The following is a 23198-nucleotide window of genomic DNA, read 5'->3' on the forward strand; positions in this document are numbered from 1 at the left end:
CGATGCGTTTCATTTTAGTACCTTATTTGGCTACTTAACTACTTACCTCAAAGATTTTATGAGTTTTATTTTACTGGTTTGATATACACTACAATATCTTTAAGTTTAAAATGAGGTGAAAAGCGTAGCAATTAAAACAACATATTTTTTCGCAATACTTAAATCTCAAAGAAAAATCTAAATCAAAATTTCCACTAGCAGAACATACATATAAATCCTGCTAGCGCCATCTGTTATCGAGTAGCGCAACTAAAATTCTAAAATTCTATTTATAAAACATAACCTTGTCTATGGCACTTGGCACAAGTACCCGAATGAAGTTCAGTTTTGACAGTTGTAATGTAACAGTGGTCATCCTAGTTTTTTTATACCTCCTTGCATTTTGATACCAAAATATTAGATATTCGTAAAGTGGTATTACGTGAACAAGATGAAAATGAGAACCCACGCATATCGGGAAAGGTGGAATGCGACCCGCTAGCGACGGTGAGTACAACACGAGCTCCTTATTATAATGCTAGTGCCTGTATTTTTAACTGATTAAAAAAAACCGTAGTCAATTGGCTGTTAACCTTTTAACTAAAAGCGGGAGACGCGTAATTCGACGCTATGCCGTGTATAATTTTATTACTATTCGCTCGACGGCGCATACATTAGCGGGAGGACGGTCGCCCACATTCGTTTTTCGGTGTATAGCATTAAAACGCCTAACTGTAATCGTTACTTATCAAACGTAATTGTTTCTTTATCTATATTAGTACAAATTTCATATTTAAACCCTTGATTGGGCGTAAACTGCTTGATATAATACATGTTAACTATATGCAAAGTTTATTATCATTGTTATATTAATCAGTGATTGTGGTTTTAATAATTGTGCGAAAAAGTATATTTGTTGGCTGAACGCGAAATACCATAACGCATATTTAGTGCGAAAAAAAATATGCAAGGATTTTTAAGAGGTAAGTTACAGTGTTTATATTTTTTTTACATAATGCAAGCTAAATATTTAATTGTTTATTTACAATTAATTTATCTAAATGAGCAATTGTTTTCTTGAAGTGCATTTATAAATAATATGCTAGTATGTTATTTATATTTATCTGGTTAAACTGGAACAACAATGCTGAATAATTTAAGACATAAATAGCTGCCCTTGTAAACAACCCAATGCAACCTTTTTTTACTCCATTATTATTTTGAATCAGAATTTGGTCAAATCATTAAATATTAAGGTTTTCTTTTAACTTGAATAAGCCTTTTGATGAGCTTACAGTTTTTAAATAATAATTGATAGATTAGTGTTCCGGGAAACGAAACAAATTCTGGTACTCAGCTGCATCTTGTTAGACTGGAAGCCGACCCCAACGTAGTTGGGAGGATAGGCAAATGATGAAACAAACTGTATTATTTCTAATAAGCTTGTTAATAATTGTTATTTAGAATAGAACATTGATATATACAGAATATTTTTAAAGCCTACAGTTTATTAGACCTATAAATAATCTTTAGTTATCTTATCTATGCAAATATTGTTTTAATGGTGGCTTGCAAAATTGGGCGCAATATTGATAAAATTATTGCATTTTTTATACTTTAGGGACCTTATACTCAGTTTTAGTGTACTTAAAAAAAGGTTAAGAATCTTTTTATAGAACTTTTTATATAAAAACTCACCGTAAAACTGAAATGTGACAAAAATTTCGTGTTAATACAATAATGATTGCCAAAAAATCAATTGAATCTTTTTTTCATGCAGTAGTTAAGTTTTTTAAAATGTATCTTTGTAAAAAATCCTGTTATGGTTTACCTTTTTTTAACAACATAAACCAATGGGGAATTATTTATAATAGATAGGTTTGGGTAGTCAGTAGCCATCAATTTTGATTACAACTTTTATTTTTCTATCAATCTAAACTGTTTTTGACTATTCTTTAAGTAAAAAAACAAAGTCTACTGGTCATTTTGACAATCTATAACTGATAAGTGATAACCGTTATTTATCTTTTGAAATAGTTAATTCTTAATCTAACCATGTAACAATGATTGGAAATATTTAAAATATACCTCAGTATTATCTTATAGATAACTATCAATTACTTTATCTTGTTAAAACTGTTTTTGTATTGTAATTATCTATGATTATACTTAGTTTATGTAACTTTTTAATCTTGGATTGTAAAAATTGCTACTGCACGCGTTAAGTGCGCACGTACGACAAGTTTTTCATCATACATACCTATTTTGGGAAAAAATATATCTTGATTGTTTTACCTGAGAGGTTAAGCTGCAATCTCGCGGTCAATAAATGGATGGGTGCCCTATGTCAATTGATGAACGCGCGATTTTCAGACAATCTAAACTAATATAATGAAGAGGAAACATTTTTTATTTTTGTGGGAGTACAGGCTCCGACACTACTGAATCGAATTTAAAAATTTGTTTTACTGTTGGAAAGCTACACCCTTCCCGAGTAACATAGGCTATATTTTATCCCGGTACCGGCAGTAGTCCCTACAGGACGCGGGTGAAACCGCGGAAAAACGTCTATTAACCAATATTAAATGAACAGAAATAAAATTAATATTTTTAGTCAATCTAAAATAGAGTTGTAAGCTTAGTTTAGGCACCAATATTAGCCAGCATTTTGAGGTCAGTTAGAAGTCGACCGATATCGATAAAATGCATCTTGATATAACTGGTAACTACCTACGGAGTGACAAAACCACTTTTTTTTATAATAATATGACTAAATATCTAAGCGATATCCATTAAGGTGCGTTTTGAAGGCAACTGTCGACCGCTCTTGCAGCGACTGTATGAAATCAGTCGATAGTTAAGGGCGACTGCACGTGCTGCTGCCGCTTCGATCCAAAACGGTTTCATGTAAATACATACAAACCTGTAGTGCAGCTGCGGCCGGCTTCATGCAGTCGCGGCATGTGCGGTCGGCAGTTGCAGTCAGCAGTTAGCATTTAAAACGTACCTTTGGACTTGGGGAAGACACTGCACCAAAACGGAGCGGAGCAAAGAAGTTTTGTAACAGGCGTTATATTTTCCCCGCACAAGGGAGAACTATTGAGTGGGCGGAGACGACATGTTTTCATAAACGAAATTCTATTGCTGGTTTTAAAACCTTCTCTGCTACGTCCCTTTTTTCCGATGGGTTAGCAGCGGTGGGGGAGTGTCAGACTCTTAGTGACCAGAACCCATTTTTTTCCTTTTATGCACCAGGGCCGCGGTAACTCTTTGGTCTACTGGGTCCTTAAATACGCTGCGTGCTTCGGAAAGCACTTCAAATGCTGTTACACGTACACATATTGTGAAAGCGCTGGGAGACAGGAATCGGCACGTATGCTCAAATATATGACGCTCGGATACAGAGGGAACGCCGGGTCTGAACTCAGATTTAAGCAATAGTCGCTTCCAAACGGCCGCAGTTCTCATATAAGGAGATCAGCCAGCTGCGCAGGACATATTATAGTGCACGAGCATTTGCGCAGACACAGGTGCACTCACTATTCCTTCACTCTCATAGCCCATTGGTTGATTGATGATGATGATTAATCGAGGGAACTTCTTCCCGTACCCGGATAAAATATAGCCTACGTCACCAAATAGTGCAGTGTACCAATAGTGATAAATTTTTCAAATTCATTCAGTATTTTCCTTTAGACGCCTTTAGAGTACAAAAAAACAAATCCTCTCTATAATAAGTAATTTAGATAAAGAAAAACAAGTATATAATAGGTATACTCCGCCCCGTTACACGCTCCGCCCAAAATGCAGTTTAGCATAAACTAACAGGTATTCATAGTTAATTTATATGCAAAAATAAAACTAAATAAGTAGTAGGTACACTAGGAATTAATAACTAAATTGTCTGTATTTACTCAGCTTACAAAACATAGTTTGTAACTACAACTTGCTACTGTGACGACTTATATTTATTATATCTAACTCCTGTCGTCGGTTTCACTCGTGTTCTGAAGAAATTACTTCGCGTATTGATATAAAAAGTAGCCTATAGCCTTCCTTGATAAATGGGTTTTCTAACACTGAAAGAATTTTTCAAATCGGACCAGTAGTTCCTGAGTTAGGAAGTTTTTTCTTGTCTGTTTGCGTTGTGGTAATATTACTGAACCTATATTAGTGAAAGATGTGGGAATATGGAAACCATGTAAGTAAACAATATTACCTACTAGCTTTTTCCCGTGATTTCGTCCGGTCAATGACACGGGAATGGGAAATCTGACGTAAGTCACTTTTTTGATCGACCCTATCATATTTATTTTTTGAAAGTCGAATCAAAAATCATCTGCCTAGCCTTTTCCCAACTATGTTGTGGTCGGCTTCCAGTCTAACTAGATGCAGCTGTGTACCATGTTTTATATGTAGCGACTGCCTATCGGACCTTCTCAACCCAGTTACCCGAGCAACCCGATACCCTTGATAAGTCGATAAAAACAAATAAATGTATGCTCACTCACATGCTTGCCAAGGTTTTCCAAATTTCCGTAATCTGTGACCTATACAATAATACAAAAAACTTATACTATATTTCCTGCATTTGTAAGATCCTTAAAAAGCTCTATTACTAGCTAATGACACATATCTTTAGAGAATCATATGAGTTAAATCTGACTTAAAAAGTTAAACTTTGTACCCCAGGGTACGAAAACAGCTTTATTCATATTTCATACATTTTTTGCATAATATGATAGGTACGCGTAAAAACTTTCTTGGTGTTCTCTTGGATAAGCAAAAGCCGCAGTTCTGATCAAAGGTTGTTTGCGTCCAGTGCTATCCATCTGTATAATATGTATCGTATGTCCTAAAGACTTCCTTCAAACCTTGGACAGCTCTTTAAATGTGGACGTCTAATCCCAAGGGCTGAACGCTTCGAATTTTAGCATTCTTTACTTTATAAATATGAAAGCTCGCACACTTGCACTCGTAGATTTGCCAAATCAATCGCCCCTATGGGTGCACGTGGTGCTTTAAGCCCGTCTCTGCATATAAAGAGGCCTGTGCTGTCCGATAGGACAATAAAGTGGCTGATTGGCACAAGAATCATCATCACCTCAACCATAGGGCGTCCACTACTGAACTTATGTTCCATTGATTTTAAAAGTCTGTTTGGAAGCGCCTACAGATCTACGTATCATCAGACCACCTCGTTGGTAGCCATCCTACCAAGCACAAAGGAATGCTAGCATGGCAGAATTCTCGTCAAACTTTTTGTCGTCACGGAACTTTGCTCCAATCCCGCAGAAACCTACTTAAAGTATCAGAGGGTGATAGAGGCGTACTTGTACTTGGAATTCAGTTGTGGATCGTCATTGAATGAGGGTTTTTGAATTTTTTTCTGCCACCGGGTGGCGCCACGTATGCGTCTGGTCCAAACAGCTGTCAAATAGTATGGAATTGTAGGTGCCGAACTTATTGTTTATTGAAATTCTGTTATATTGGAAGTGTTATTGATTTTATTATGGACTACGGTCAGAATAAGGTTTCCGAACTAAAAATTGAGCTAAGAGAGAAGGTGCAAAAGTCACTGGTACTAAGGAAAAGCTTGTTGAAAAATTTGTTAACACAATATGATTTAGTTTTTTTTATTTACTCAACCGCAATAGTAAAACAATAATGCAGTGCTTTAATTATAAAATAAAAAAAAACACTAAAATCGTTCACTATTCATAGTAAAGATAAGCACTTTGACAGTTATTGGACCTGACGACTCGGTGCTGCCACCTCGTGGATTGCCATTTTAGAAAACCCTCATTGGCGAGAATTGTCTCGATTTTCCAGCTTAACAATGTAAAGGTGAAGGTAAACGTCTTCAGGAAACCTGTCCTGGCGTCTAGCATTCTGCCAGTTTTAGGTAAACATAGCTAAATCTAATCATTCAATATTTTTTTCTAAATAGAACTAACGAGTATGTCAGCAGGACGAGCAGTCTGTCGTTTTAAAATATTCCAATCATAAATTAAATAAAAAAACTGCCAGGGAGAACACCGCGAAAGAAGTATTTAATGTAATTCTTGCACAGCTTGACATAATCTACTGCACTACTTTCCGCCCGCAATTTCACTCGTTTCCCAAGATAACTACTTACCAGACCCAAAAACAAATAAGCCCATATCTTATTCCAATATTCAGCTACATTGCTGCCAAGTTTCATGAAAATCCGTTGAGCAGTTTTCGCGTGAGTAACAAACATAGCCACCCAACTTTCACGTTTATAATATAAATACCTCTATAATGTGATGTTTGATGACACTAAAGATTCAGTTTACCCGATTATCATCATTTCTATTATCTCCGGATCAGCGCTTTGTCCCACTGATTAAATTAAAGTAAAGACGTCATATAGATAGATAGGAAAAACATTGATCTTGACGGATTTTCCCTTTCAAACTTAAGTTTCCCCACATTGTTTTCCTTCACTCTTATCTCTGCATAGCTTTTTAACCGACTATCCAAAACTGACTAAGTTCTCAATTCATCGGGATCTTTTCCCTAACTATGTTGGGGTCGGCTTCCAGTCTAACTAACTGTATGCAGCTGAGTACCAGTGTGCCACATGGAGCGACTGCCTAACTGCCCTCCTCAACCCAGTTACCTGATCAACCCAACACCTCTATAGTAAGACTGATTCTCAGCCTTACTGGCTACTGACTACCAGTAACGACTGCCAATGATGTTCAAATGACAGCCGGGATCCACCAATTTGGCATGCCTTCCGAAACATGGAAGAACTCGTCATGACAAGATGGTCACATATCTTCGGACCGATACCAAGGATTGTTTAACTTGGTTGCACCCGCATCCCGTGGCAACCTCTGCACGAACCGGGATAAAAAGTAGCCTATAGCCTTCCTCGATAAATGGGCTATCTAACACTGAACGATATTCTCAAATGTTATCAGTCAGCGATGAGCGCATTCAATTTCTTCAGCTTTATAATATTAGTATAGGTAGATGAACCCGTGCGGCTGTTACTTAGCTATTAGCTTTTTAGGGTTCCGTACCCAAAGGGTAAAACGGGACCCTATTGTTTTCGCTCCTCTGTCCGTCCGTCCGTACGTCTGTCACCAGGCTGTATCTCATGAAACATGATAGCTAGAGAGTTGAAATTTTCACAGATTATGTATTTTTGTTGTCGCTATAACAACAAATACTGAAAACTAGAATAAGACAAATATTTTGGGGGGCTCCCATACAACAAATGTGATATTTTTACCGGCAACAGGTAGATGCGGTTTTATAAATAATGGTACGGAACGCACAACCCTTAGTGCGCGAGTGCGACTCGCACTTGGTCGGTTTTTATCTAGTTAACTGACCAATTAATAGATATTTTTCATGCAGGTGCTCCTAACTCCTAACTGTTAGACTGAACCAACAATTTAACGTATGACGTCAATACAATACGTAAATGCTAATTCGCTTACCCAGTCCAGTTTAGTTCTTCAATCAAATTGTAAGATGCAGCATCCTTTAGTGCACGCGTTCCGTTTTACGTGGGCAGTTAGAACTCAAATCGTTTGAAAACTACAGTTGTATCAGTCTTAACTGTTTGTCTGTCTGTCTGTGGTTAAATCAGAAAGTACTGCATTGATTTTCTTGCAGTTTTAACAAATAGATATGGTGATTAATGATGAAGGCCTTTTAAGCACCGTGCGTTTAAATATTTGATCACGGGTTGAAATGGTCAAAGATAACCAAAAGTATATTAATTATTTGTGTTTGAATTAATCTACTTAATTTTTCCGCAGCATATCATGTTTTATGTCATATAAAAAAGTAAAAAAAAAACGTTTTGCACGTTAAAATTAATTATTACTCAAAATTCGTGTTATATTGTTCAATATACTTCGAGGTACCTCTAAAACGAAGTAGTTCAGCTACATGACACACATATCAGTGTTAACCTCTTCAATTAGGCTGAATAACCACGATGTCTGTGCCGAGCTATTAATAAGAACATGGTAATGTCGCCATTTTGAATATGTTTGCTTTACTTTGAGAACCAAAGACTGCCTCGTTGCTATAGTGGTTTTATGAACTTCCACTAAGCAGTCCGTAATCTGGAAGTTGGTGATTGATTCACCCGTGCATCGGAGAGCACGTTAATGTCGATCCTGCGCCTGATCTCTCTCCAGTCGTGTCGGATTGTCGTCCCATCGCGCTATGAGAGTGAAGGAATAGTGAGTGCACCTGTGTCTGCGCAAATGCTTGTGCACTATAATATGTCCTGCGCAGTTGGCTGATCTCCTTAACAGCTGCCGATAATCGGCTATGAGGACATCATCATCTTAATTAAACTAGTAAAAATAATGTATTAAATTAGGTACCGTTAAATACGTCTTGTTATCCGTTATTTGACGTCATACGAAATTAAATAAGGCTATCTCTATAAAAACTGGTCAAGTACGCGTGGGACTTGTTCACAAAGGATTCCGTACAATCATTAAAGTTGAGTAAAAAAATTCTCGTTTGTTGTATGATGTAAGATGACACACGATGCGAAAAATTGTACTGTTTTATCAGTTGGGTACGGGACCCCAAAAATCACGACCTGAATTTAAAGTGCCATGTTTATTTATTTGTGCGCTGTTGGCTTTGAAACCTTTTAGCCATCGAAAAAAACTAGTTTTTTTATTTCAATTACACTTTTGAGAATATTTCTTATACATATATATTTTATTACTGACTAAAACCCACCATGTTCCTTCTTAAGCCCTTTATGTACCAGCGCCGCGGTAACTCACGCGAATAATCCCGCAGCTTCTACGAACATAGTCATTGTCCAAAAGGCCTGATTTTGAGAGAAACCAGTTTTCAAAATGAAGTAATTAATATTATTTACTGATCCGGATTTTGTAGCCATTTGTCAATGACATAACGATATCAGGAAATATACCATTTCCATGTCATTAGAATCTCATAAACACGAATAGGCGTAAAAATATGTTATAATTAAACTAATTATTTCACTTTCTTATCATATTTATTTGTAACTAAATGTTTCCCGTGGTTTCACCCGCGTCCCGTGGGATTTACTGCCCGTTCCGGGATAAAATATAGTCTATGTTACTCGGGCTTTACAACAGTGAAAAAACAATTCAAATCGGTTCAATAGTTTCACAGCCTTTATGTACAAACAAACAAGTTAGTTGGTAGTTAGTATAGAAGTACTTATAGATTACAATTCCTATTTATTTTTAATAAAAGTACTCTTCGCAGAAAAAAGAAGTTCTCAATGCTGTACCTCATCTCCAATATCGATCTTGCTATGGCCATCAATACCCATCTCAATATAACGATCTCGTCAATACAAATAATATAAGCCCAAACACGAGGTAGTTGCTACATACCGTTGAAGAGTTCCCTCGACTCTCTCGTCTCCATCATCAGGTCATCTCTAAACCTTCACTGTTATGTAATGTCTTCAAACATATACTTGAAATCCGATATGTCTACAGTTCTTGCAAGTTGACCTCGATTTCTCAAGGTCATTTTATTATCCGACCGTGACCTTGTGCCTGGCAATAAGACCACTTCGGAAATATACCGTTTTTTTCTAAATCAGTCATTGCGACTTCGAGTAATCGCGTAAAAAAGATACAGAATCAAATAAAGAACCTAATTTTAAGGAAGTGGTTTTAAAAAGCGGAAGTAATTAATTTATTCATATACTTTCACTGCAATACAGTCTTAAAAATATCAAGATGAATGACATAATAAACAAATATATAAGCACAACAAACCATAACCCTAATTTCTGCAGTTAGTTAAAAAACCCACCAAAAATACAACATGCTGTACATAGCACGTGTAAACCCCAGTCAGCACAAGGTAACTCGCGAAAAGATTTAACGACATTAACCATTCAAATAAACCGTATTATTATTAATTATTAACGCAAATAACATGATAATTTATTTATTTATTCCTACTGATATTTATTATTTGCATAGTTGTTTTGCACGTGGCGTTGCCCGACTTTTTGGAGGTTAACCGTTTTTGGAATTATTTTTTTTTGTCGCGATCATTTCCTAAAGCAACCTTGGATAGCTTATATTGAAGTAACTATTGTGTTGAAGTAAGTTCTTCAAGTTGAAGTGGCAGTGGGGTCGAAAAGTGCTGGAGTGGAGACCACGGACTAGCAAGCGCAGCGTAGGACGTCCACCAACAAGGTGGACAGACGACCTTATAAAGGTCGCAGGAAGATGCTGGATGCAGGTCGCCTCCAACAGGTATCTGTGGAGGTCTAAGGGGGAGGCCTATGTTCAGCAGTGGACGTCCTATGGCTGGGATGATAATGATGATGATAATGAAGTTCTTCATCGCACTATGAGTGAAGGAATAGTGAGTGCACCTGTGTCCAAGCAAATGCTTGTGTACTATAATGAAATGAAATCGTTTATTTTGCAAGTTGGACATTACATCACTTTTACACGTCATTTTTAGAACGCTGGAGTCACGATTTCCTAACTGACTGATCCCTGAGAAGAAACGCCGAAACAAACTCAAGGGTCATAGTCTCTTTTAAAGTCCAAACATGTTACGAATAAAATAATATTATGTGTGAGTGTCACCATGTACGCGGTCTGGAGTGTCCTAATGCTTCGACTGCCTCGTTGGTCTAGTGGTCGCAAGCGTGACTGCTATGACTGAGGTCTTGGGTTCGATTCCCGGGACACATAAACGGATTGTATACACTTACAAAGCAGCCCGTAGTCTTGCAAGTTGGTGATTGATACACCCGTACATCGGAGAGCACGTTAATGTCGGTCCTGCGCCTGATCTCCTTCCGGTCGTGTCGGATTGCCGTCCCATCGCGCTATGAGAGTGAAGGAATAGTGAGTGCACCTGTGTCTGCACAAATGCTTGTGCACTATAATATGTCCTGCGCAGCTGGCTGAACTCCTTATATGAGAACGGCCATGGCCGAAATCGGCCTTGGACGCCATTATTATTGCTTCTAAATGTACCGAATTTTATGTGATTATCGATTAAAAAATCTTCCTGATAAGATATCGAATGCATCATTTTGATGAATCTTATTGCTCAAATAAAGAAATAAAAATTGATTAGTTTATTTTTAAGGTATAAACTCCGGAACTACTGGACCGATTACGAAACATCTTTCACACATTGAAAGTTATGTTAACCTTGTATCTAATAGTTTGTTTTGTTTGACAAGACTAACTGTTTCTCACAGTTTCTATCGAGTCCGGAAGTTTTCGTATCCAAATAAGATACCTATAGGCTTATAACAGTAACAAATAACTTGTCTTACTTTTGGAAAGAAAATATAGAGCTCGTGGCTGAGTCAAAACCACTCAGATTGTTCGATCATAAAGTTAAGTGACGCATTGGATGCGTGACCATCTAGTCATAGCGAGTTCTTCCGTGTTCTGGAAGGCACGATAAGCTGGTGGGTCCCGGCTGTCATTTGAACATCCTTGGCAGTCGTTACGGGTAGTTAGAAGCCAGAATAGATAGGCAGTCGCTCCTTGTAAAGCAAGGTACTCAGCTGCATCCGATTACACTGGAAGCCGACCCCAACGTAACTGGGAAAAGGCTAGGCAGATGATGATGAGGTCTTTTGGAAAAAAAAAATACATCTATTCAGTAGATCTTCAAATCTTCTATTTTATATATTATTTTCTTTGTGTTGAAAATACACTTTTATATTTAAAACTGCTATTGTTTTGGCTATCATTTACAAAGAACAGTGGAAAATTGTTGTGTTTTCAACGTGTCACTATCTTTGAGAAAAAACTTGCCTTGTCTTACATTATCTGATAATAAACTAGTAATTACAACTACAGGCTGCTGTTATTTATATAAAAATCATTTTTAGGTAGGTTGGCAGAGTATATTTTTTAGCTGCTTAATCAGTAACTAACAATTGTCACTACCTTTTGCCAGCGTCCTATAGAAACTTCTTTCTACACCCGGATCTACTCTATAGCCTTCCTCGATAAATAAACACTGATATAAATTTGTTAAGTCGGTTCCTGAAAAAACCCTTCGGCTTAATAACAAAAGTAGATTGCTCTATGTTACAAAACAATTATATAAATAAGTCACACAAATTATATCCATCATATATTTATTTATTTTTCTTTTTTTTTACTTTTTCCTTTTTTTAGTCATGTAGTCCTGAAGATTAAAAACTTCGTTAAACATACATACATACATAACTATATAACATTTAAAACATTAATAACAACAAGGAATGTGTAGATCGCATATTCTTCAATGCCAATTTGTATCAATTTCAGTATTTGCGTCTCAAATGTCTAACTGACTCCTATTACATTGTTATGCGTTACAAAACTTAACCTTCTTTCTGTGAGAACGTTCTAGATGTTTTTATTAACTAAAGCTATAGCTGTATTCCTGTGACAATTCCAAGATAACTACTTCCCGTAGCTGGATGGTGGCAACAACTATGTCTTTCTCTCGGATTTAAGCTACCCCTCCCCTCTAATTTTCAGCTAAATCAATCCAGCCGTTCACACGTGAAGGCATGACCAAGGGATATAGGGATTGTTATTTATTTTACACTAGCTTTTGCCCTCGGCTTCGCTCCCGTCAACTGACTTCTCTACTTTACCCTATTTTTTTTTTCATAAGAACCTTCTCCTGACAATAACAAACACAACAAAAGAATTAGCCAAATTGGTCCAGGCGTTGTTGAGTTATGCGCTTACCAACACATTTTGCGATTCATTTTTATTTATTTTACATATTGTAGATAGACTAGCCGTGGATACACTCGTGTCTAGTGGGAACTACTGTCCGTACCGGGATAGAATATAGCCTATATTACTCGGGTTTAGAAATTTTCAAATCTGTTTAGTAGTTTCGGAGATACAAACAAATAAACAAAAAATGATCCCTTTTTTATTATATTAGCATAGATGAGCAATAAATAATTATTTAATGTCACGACGTTCCTTAACCGTTATTCAATGATGTCCAAAACATCGTAAAAAAATATTTAACAACAAAAAAACTGCGCGATGAGTAAGCCAGTTAAATTAATTCACAGATTAAAGAAAAAACCATAAAAAAGCCAACTTCCTAACTATTCTGACGTAAATCCATTGAAAACGACGCAAAAATAACTTGTTAAGTTAACAAAAAAACATCAGCCTGTATATAGCACGTGTAAGTATTTGAACCTGAACATTTAAATCTATCGTGTTGGACTTAACCTTAATTATTATTAATAAAAACTAAGAATACAAGATTGAATGAATTGGTATCATGTTACTTGTTTGTTTATATCACTTTCACTGTTAAACTGCTGGACCAATTCTGATCAATGTTATGCTTTTATAGATTTCATAGCCGGGAGAATGAAGTAGTTCCTTTCCTGATACAACAAGGTTAACTTAACAATTTTTTTTTACTCACAAATTTCACTTCACTGTCCATAATGTAGACACAATAGTTAAACAATCGGTGTGTATCACATATGACTCATGGGGCAGGGAAGTTGTTAATATTTATTACTTAAACATGTGTAATATACATATTATGTACACTTACTACTGAAAATAAAATGAATTAAATAATTTTACATAAAACTTAAACTATTTTGACATACCCAAATTGGCGTCCAAAAAACAACAATCTGTATATAGCACGTGTAAGTATTTGAACCTGAACATTTGATTCGTGTTGGATTTAACCTTAATTATTATTAATAAAAACTAAGAATACAAGATTGCACTAGAAATAACATGAATGAATTGGTATCATGTTACTTGTTTGTTTATGTCACTTTCACTGTTAAACTGCTGGAGCAATTGTGTTGAAATTTGATGTGGTTTATAATAGGCCACTATATTTGGGAACTTAGAGTAGAGTTCCTTTCAGGTTATAAACTCGGGTATGTCCACAATCTGGGAAAATGAAGGATGTGGTTAATCTCTTATCTCATATCTACACTACCGTTCACTACCTATACAAATACAAAAAATACCAAACAGTTTTTTATGTGATAGATTTTTTAATCAGTATTTTAACCTTTAGAAAGAGGGAATCGTCACATTTTAAAGTACATATGAATTAATATTTTTGCGAAGCCCACAGCTGAATTATAATTTAAAATAATAGTAACCTCAGATTCCATTACATAATCATGCAGGTCGACCTAATAAAAGCATTTTAACAAAACATCCTAAACTATTATAACACAAATATATTTTTTACCCAAAAAGCATCAGCCTGTACATAACACGTGTAACAATTTGAACCTGATTATTTAAATCTAGACAGACTTGAATTTAACCTTAATTTTATTTATAAAGTCAAAATGTTTCGCGTTAGGGGAAGCCGAGACGTGAGAATTAGCATCGCATATAAGTTTTTTTTGGTTCAAACTTATGCAAGAAATAACTGGTGTTACAAAATTTTTGTGTAACTGTATTTTGTGTGTGTTTTTTGGGGAAAACTGTTGATGGGATTTTGGTGGAATTTTGTTTGGGGATAGTCATATTTAGGTCATCGAACCTTACGTGAATACGTCCTTTTCTCTACGTGATCGAATCCGAAACGAGGAGATCCGTAGACGAACCAAAGTCACCGATATAGCCCACCGGTATAGACGACCTTATAAAGGTCGCCGGAAGACGCTGGATGCAGGTCGCTTCCAACAGGTATCTGTGGAGATCTAAGGGGGAGGCCTATGTTCAGCAGTGGACGTCCTATACCTGAGATGATGAACCTTACAGACTTCACTATCCGACTATGACAAGACTGTGCCACTTTTTTTTAAAATTAATGAAGGTTCTAAACCAGTGGTTCTTAACCGGTGGTCCGCGGACCACTGGTGGTCCCTGGAGGCATTCCAAGTGGTCCGCGAATCCATTCATGAAAATGTATGTTTGGGCTACATTTTACATAATTTTGGTTTTGAGTCTTAAAAAATAATTAAAATTTCGCGCTCGCTTCGCTCGCGTATTCAGAAACTGTATGCCCTCATTTTGGCATTTGTCAACAAACAAAACGTTAAGTACGTTTGGGAAAAATTGTACGTAATTTTTGTTTTAAGTCCGATAAAAATTTCGCGCTCGCTTCGCTCGCGTATTCAGAAACTGTATGCCCTTATTTTTGCATTTGTCAACAAACAAAAAGTTAAGTACGTTGGGGCTACATTTTACGTAATTTTTGTTTTAAGTCCGATAAAAATTTCGCGCTCGCTTCGCTCGCGTAGCCAGAAACTGTATGCCCTTATTTTTGCATTTGTCAACAAACAAAAAGTTAAGCACATTTGGGCTACATTTTACGTAATATTTGGTTTAAGTCCGATAAAAAATTTCGCGCTCGCTTCGCTCGCGCATTCGGAAACTACATAGGCAAGTTTTCCTTTATTTGCATTTGCTTACCTACACATCTGCCGACATGCGTTTAGCTTTGAGTAGAACTGACCCAAAAATTCAGATTTTTTATTTGATAAATAATAAAGAAATGAGTACTAATTTAGGTAAACCGATGAGGTGGTCCCCGGCAAGACAAACTTTAGTCAAAGTGGTCCCTCATGTCAAAAAGGTTAAGAACCACTGTTCTAAACCCTTTGTGCTCGAGTGTGACTCGCTCCTGACCGTTTTTTGTTTTTGGTAGGTTGGAAATCAGTCAACACAGCGGTCAGTACGTGACTTTGGCTAGTGACCAGTGACTTTGGCTTCCTTTTTTGCCCAGCGACAACATCAAGACCATTTTCGTAAAAAAAAAAATTACTATTAATTTTCACGTACAAGTTTCATAAGAAAATGACTGTTTATTAAGATAACTGGGCCCAACAATTCTAAGCACACGACTGCGCATACGCAAGTCATCAAATGGCTAACTTCTTGTCTATGGTCGAGGGTGTGGCAAAATTTTATTGAAATTAACGAGTCATCATCATCCTCCGAGCCTTTTCCCAATCATGTTGGGGTCGGCTTCCAGTCTAACTGGATTCAGCTGAGTACCAGTGCTTTACAAGAAGCGACTGCCTATCTGACCTCCTCAACCCAGTTACCCGGGCAACCCGATACCCCTTGGTTAGACTGGTGTCAGACTTACTGGCTTCTGACTACCCGTAACGACTGCCAAGGATGTTCAATGACAGCCGGGACCTACAGTTTAACGTGCCATCCGAAACACAGTCATTGGTGTCTAAGATATACTTAGAAAGTACATACAAACTTAGAAAAGTTGCATTGGTACTTGCCTGACCTGGGATCGAACCCGCGCCCTTCTACTTGAGAGGTTGGTCCTTTACCCACTAGGCCACCACGACTTAACGAAATTAACGAGTATCATTCTAATTGTCTTTGAATCGCGGTCTTGATGAGTTGTGACGTCATGGTATATAAAGTTCGTTAGATATATCGGGTGTGTCGTACCTTATCACATTAAATCCTATTACATATACTTTATGATATTCTATGGCGAATTGTAAAAAAATAACCTAATCCATTTAGTCGTTTAGCCACAAGAGTAATTTTTGGGGTTCCGTACCCAAAGGGTAAAACGGGACCCTATCGTCTGTCCGTAGTCACACCCGATATACAAATATTATAACTGAAGATTTTGTGTATCTCAGGAACGATTGGTCCGATTTATAAAATCTTTCAGTGCTATATAGCCCATTTGTGCATGAAAGTTACCTACTTTTATCCGCGTTCGCGAAGTAATTACAGAATACAGATAGTAACGTATTAAATTGTTATTTATTTAATTTAATTTATTTTTGAGTAATGACAAAACTTAGGCATAAGTATAAAGTAGTATGATAATGATATTCCGTCGGAACCACTTCCTACACATGAATAAAACATAGCATGCTTATAAGTTTTTCTGATAGGTACGTATAGGTATAAGCTATATAATGCCAAGTTTCATCAAAATCCACGCAGCAGTTTTTGCGTGAGAGAGGGACGAATATCCGTAAAAACACCTAAGTATTAAAAACAGCAGGATTAGGGAAATTGTACCATCATCCTCAGAGCCTTCATCCCAATTCCTAACTATGTTGTGGTCGGCTTCCAGTCTAACCGGATGCAGCTGAGTACCAGTGCTTAACAAGGAACGACTGCCCTATCTGACCTCCCCAACCCAGTTACCCGGGCAACCCGGTATCCCTTAGTTACACTGGCGACAGATTTTCTGGCTTCTGACTACCCGTAACGACTGCCAAGGATGTTCGATGACAGCCGGGACCTACAGGTTAACGTGCCATCCGTATCTCAGTCATTGGTGACCAAGATATACTTAGATAGTACGTACAAACTTAGAAAAGTTGCATTGGTACTTGCCTGACCTGGAATCAAACCCACTCCCTCATACTCGAGGTTGGCTCTTTACCCACTCGTTGGCTCTTTTATATTTACCACTATTAGTATATTTTATATAATTTAACAGGCCAGACTGAATACTAGACGTTGAATTACTAAGCACCAATAAACGGAAGACAATTGAAATCGTGTCAATTCTATGTTAATTTACGTAAATAAATAAATTAATTACAATATTTGCTTTTATTTTATACTGTAGTGAATTTATTTCGGTGACAATATCTAACTTTAAATAAAATTGTCACCTTTGCTAATTATTGCTGTGTTTCGGAAGGCACGATAAATTGGTGGGGTCCCGGCTGTCATTGAACATCTTTGGCAGTCGTTACGGGTAGTCAGAAGCCAGTAAGTCTGACTACCAGTCTTGCCGAGGGGTATAAGGTTGTCCGGGTAACTGGGTAGAGGAGGTCAGGCAGGGCTGTCGCTTCTTGTAAAGCACTGGTACTCAGCTATATCTGGTAAGACTGGAAGCCGACCCCAACATAGTTGGGAAAAAGGCTCGGAGGATGATGATAATGTCTAAATGTCAGACATGTAGGCGCCATAGGCTTAATTTACAACGCTGTGGAATGCTATAAAAACCACTATTTTCGTCTTAGCCTAGTATTATGTCAAATCCGATTAAATTCTCACGCATACCAAAGAATTTGGTATAAAGTCTGGTTCTTATCTGGTTTTTATGTTATACAATTGATATAGAGTTCATTATTATTCGTTGTAAATGTGGTTTTTATTCCATTCCGCGAGATGTAAATTGAGCCTTCGTAAAGCATGAATAGCTCCTTATGAAACTTTTGTAAAATATTAAAGTTGTTCATCCGATCTCTGTAAGGCCCACAGTGTAACACTAACCATCGGTATAGTTATCGGCACGAATCTTTAGCTCTGACCTACATCTGCGCAGAAGTAATTTATTGGGTCCCTTTGCGCGGGAGCGGGCTAAAGCGGTGATTGGCCCGCAGTGCATCGCGTCATAGCCGTCACTCGGGATTGGTTCTTTGCAAATAAATCACTTCTGCGCAGATGTAGGTCAGAGCTCAAGATTCGTGCCGATAACTATAAATATTCTAGTTTGACATACATTTCTAGGCAATCTTAGGCCTAAATTCATGGACAAGATAAAAAATATGGAAACTGAAAACAACTGTTAAGCATTCGAAGATAAAAAAATATAATTTGTATTAAACACAAATGCCTAGGTGATCGAATTGTGAACCTCCTATTTTTTGAGAAGTCGGTTAACAGGAAGAAAGTAACAAGAAAAAGCCCTTTACAAAAATAATATAGGTCTCTCATCTGTATGATGACAAATGACAAACCTATTCTTTGAAAAATTGGTCCTTTGACACGCGAACTAGAAGGACCAATACCGCCATACTAACTCATCTTGACCTTCCTAAAAAAGGTGAAACAATACACCGATTGCTAATTAAGAGATCGTAGGCCCCCCTCTAGCAACTCAAGGATAGGGGTATCATGGCTACCCAAATAACTCTTGATAGATAGTAAACTGTTGACGAGTGTGACAGCTGAGTGAAAGTGCAGTTTTGAGAGGAACGTCAAACTTTGTTTTTTTTTTCGCGGTTTTTTAGTAAAAAGTTGTTAAAAAAAGATGTGAATTTTACCGATTTTTGGTGTTTTTTTTTTCTTGTGTCTAAATGGTCGGTTAAATAAATTGGTAGTTAGGTATGATTTTGGAAAGTGATACATTTGCGAAAAAAATCGACTGTTTGAGATAATTAAGTAGACGTTTTATTTAGTGATCAAAATCGTTATTATAATATAATGCGGGCTTTCATATAAATATCCAATTGCTTGGCTTTTTTTCTAGGTATTGAGTAGAATTAATTTATTCTCTTAAAATTACTTTTGAGAGAATAAAATAATTTCTTGTTTGCGTTTTGGCTGGTTTTTTCAAAACTAATCGAGTGTTCAAAAAATAAATTATTGTCACTGTTTTCAATGTGGTATTTTCGTTTTAAATAAATACAAATAAATTGTTTATTCCGAGTATAACATAAATGTGTGACAAGTTTTTTTTTTTTATATTTACGATGTCTCTAACTCTATTTTAATTTTAATATTCGCATTTCGAAAAAATGTGAGCTTAATTTTTGGTCATTTGAAAAAGTCTGTCTGTTGGAGTATCATATTTCGATATAATGGAGTTTCGACCATTTACGTGGTTTAGAAGTCACTGTGTTTATAGAAATAATGGATACCCATATCTTCCGTACGTAAGTTTTTCATTGATTCTATTTTTTTTATTTTTTATTTGTCACTAGCTGTTTCAAGCGGTTTCACCCACATACTGAGTGTACCCGGATAAAATATAGCCTATGTAACTTGTTTTTAAATCAACATAATATATTATTTATAAAAAAACTAAGTTTGGCTTCCAGTCTAACTGGATGCAGCTGAGTACCAGTATGCCACTGACTGGTTATCAGACTTTCTGGCTTCTGACAACCCGTAACGTCTGCCAAAAGACTGTTCACAAGACAGTCGCCATCCACCATTTTCTTACCTTTTGTGATCCAGTTTTTTTTTTTTATAAATACTTGATATTTTTTTGTGTTTTTTTATTATTCATTTAAACTCCACTGCCGACATTTTTACATAATCATACAAATAAAGATTATAAACCGACTTATTTTAATATAATTATTATTATTGTTCAGGGTTAGAAAGAAAGAATCTTATAACTTCGATCTCACGATACTTAGTCCAATTCTAGAAATACTGGTTTAAGCAATGAGATCTGACAAGTTTTTTTTTTGTGTATTTTAAATGTTTTTGGGTAAATTATTGTGGTACTTAAGAAAAAAACAATTTTATGCATTTGACAGCTGTCAATTTACGAGGGAAAATTGCAATTATTTGTACTAACTGACAGTAATGTCAACTGTACCAAAAAACGGCTAAACCGAAAATATATGTTTAGAATTTTGCTTTTTTTTTTAAAATGCAGACCTATTAACATTATAGGTTGAATCCATGGCCTGCCTATGTTTAAAAATATACCAATTAGAAAAAAATCTTAAAGGTTCTTATCAACGCCTCAAAATACTTTTTGAAATCGTAAAACTGATATAATCAATAAATATAAAACAACATTAATAATTCAATATACTCGTAATTGTGACTCCGTGGTGTTTTCTTGAATTTTATCTTAAAGTATTATCATAATTTATATTTATATAAGTTGAAGGCGTATTTCGCGATTTTTCTATACTTTTCTGTGATTGAAGGCTTTAAAAGATAAATAAAAATATGAATGTACAAAAAATCTATTAAAATTACTTGACGAACCCAAATGAGGGATTTGGGCAATGGTCACCATGCCAGACCGCTGAACTTGAGGTCCCGGGTTCGATTCCCGGTACAGTCAACATTTGTGTGATGAGCATTCTTGTTGGTTGTGGTCTGGGTGTTTTAATATTAATATGTATATGTATAGCTATATGTAGATTATGTCAGAAGTGTTAGCACCCATAACACAAGTTAATTAAATAGCCTAACAAGGGGCTAAACGATATTGTAAAAAAAAATAAAAGATTTTTATAAATTACTAGCGACCCGCCCCGGCTTCGCACGGAATAACAGTATTTCCCCGCTATTTAATGAATTTTTTCATACATATAAAGCTTCCTCTTTAATCACTATATCTATTGAAAACCGCATGAAAAACGGTTGCGTAGTTTGGAAGATTTAAGCGTACAAAGGAACAGAAAAAGCGACTTTGTTTTATACTATGTAGTGATTTATAAAAAAAAACATCACGCTGTATATAAATAAGAGTTATGTTAAACGCGGATGAAATCGTTGCAATAAAATATAAGCTCAAACTGAATGAAGGTGAAACTGATTGTGCACTAATCATCGAATTTATTACAAGTTTTATTGATCCTTTGCAACTGCTACTAACTATTGAAACATTTTAACACTGAATTAATTAAATAGGTATTTACTTTATTATATGTATGACAGAGAAAAGAGAGATTTTTTCCATTTAACTCTAACGATAACCATAGGTACTATAACTCACTGTTTTTATTTAAATAAAATCAGTATTGACATGTGAAAAAATCTTAAAACTTTAATAAGTAGATACAGTCCATGGGGTTTTTTTATATATAAAAAATAGATAGGTAGTATAATTTTAAAGAAGTAGCTAGATATAAAAAAAAAATCTTTAACCTTGACATTAAAAAGGGTGGGTCTTTTTTCTTTGAAATATTTTCAATTAAACACATACGTGTAAAGAGATCAAAAAATAAAAAGATAATTTCACTAAAAAACACAACATAAAACACAATATATATATCACATCAATAAAAAATACAAAAAAAAAGGTACTCAAAAACTGAACCATCCGCCCTAAAAACAAAAACGAATAAAAAACGTTATTACATAACATAAACAGTTAATAAGCCATTCCCACAAACAACAGGTTCCAACAGAATTAACATTTACTGATAGTTTGACAAAAAAAAAACTACGAAAAAACTAGATTCAAATTGATACAACTCGAGTAGTACAGGTTTGTGAGCTTACACGTGCCAAATTTTTAGTCTACGCTGGTATGTCAAAGTCGCAAGGTAGTAACGATTAATCGAATGTCTTGGCTTTTGGTTCGCGCCTTTGCGAAATATTTGGATATTTTTTTGTATTTTGTAATTTTTTTATTAAAATTTAATTTGAATTTTTTTTAGTTTTTTTTTATTTAAATATTTTGAGTGCATTTCTAGGTAATCTTCGGCATATAATATGTAATTTTATTCATGAAAAAAAAAAATTGAAATATGTTTTAAAGGCGTTTAATGATATATTTAAAATGTGTAGAGATGTTTTAAAAATATTTCAAGGATATATCATAATTAAAGCTATTATTGCCTTGAATAAGATCCTTCACAAATGACTCCAATATTTTTTTACATCTCTGATCAAATTATATCCGACAGATTTTTAACGCTTAAAATATTTATTTAATACTACTTCCTTTAGGTCGATAAAACACAACCTAAGAACACATCCTAAGACATTCTATCGGAAAAATCATTTTCAAAATTCTCTAAATAGATCCAGAGATTACTTATAATAAGGCCAAAAACTGACAATCTTTATGAGTAGGATAGATACATGTTCCCTAATTTATTGCGTAAATAGCATATAATATAACTTATCAGTACTTAACCTAAGTATAAGTACATTTTGAAGCCCACAGATACCTTGACCATTATATGCCAAAACATATTGTCATATGTTAATGTCCGAATATTGATGAGTATGAATATAGTGGAAGAGGAAGACCAAAGAAACAATGGATGGATTGTGTGAAAGTAGATAGGATAAGAAAGAATGTTACTTGTGAGATGACGGCAGATAGAAGAGTATGGAAGGAGAAAACATGCTGCGCCGACCACAAATAAAATTGGGATAAGGGCAGGAGGATGACGAGATACCTTGACCATTTTATAATTTTAAAAGATCTATGCCAACCAGTCTACAAAACGCGCATAAAGTGGACTGGCCATCATTAAACAGCTCATTACATAACCAGCAACCTTTAGGCCTATGAAAATTATAAATAATTAATGTAAAATGCTAATTTTATCTCACACTAGTTGTTTCAAGTTTTTTCACCTATGTCCTGTGGTAAATACTGACCGTATCTGGCTAAAATACAGCCTATGTTAATCGGGAAGAGTGTAGCTTTCCAATGGTGCAAGAATTTTTCATATCAGTCCTGTAGTTTCGGGACCTTTATCATCCTCCTCCGAGCCTTTTTCCCAACTACGTTGGGGTCGGTTTCCAGTCTAACCG

General features: G+C 35.7%; 1 protein-coding gene across 3 annotated transcripts in view; it reads left to right on the plus strand.

The window, feature by feature from the left end:
- Window positions 1–294: 294 nt before the first annotated feature.
- LOC110383154 (uncharacterized) overlaps window positions 295–23198 on the plus strand; it is a 37293-nt gene continuing 14389 nt past the window's right edge. For 2 of the 3 annotated variants that reach the window (XM_049845382.2, XM_049845393.2), the window contains exon 1: window positions 295–486. The gene's annotated coding sequence lies outside the window, so the exon portion shown is untranslated. Of the gene's footprint in view, window positions 487–671; window positions 963–23198 lie in introns of those variants that run through there. The other variant, XM_049845390.2, reaches the window with a different exon arrangement.

The sequence above is a fragment of the Helicoverpa armigera genome, chromosome 27 (assembly GCF_030705265.1).
Source record: "Helicoverpa armigera isolate CAAS_96S chromosome 27, ASM3070526v1, whole genome shotgun sequence".
Classification (NCBI taxonomy): domain Eukaryota; kingdom Metazoa; phylum Arthropoda; class Insecta; order Lepidoptera; family Noctuidae; genus Helicoverpa; species Helicoverpa armigera.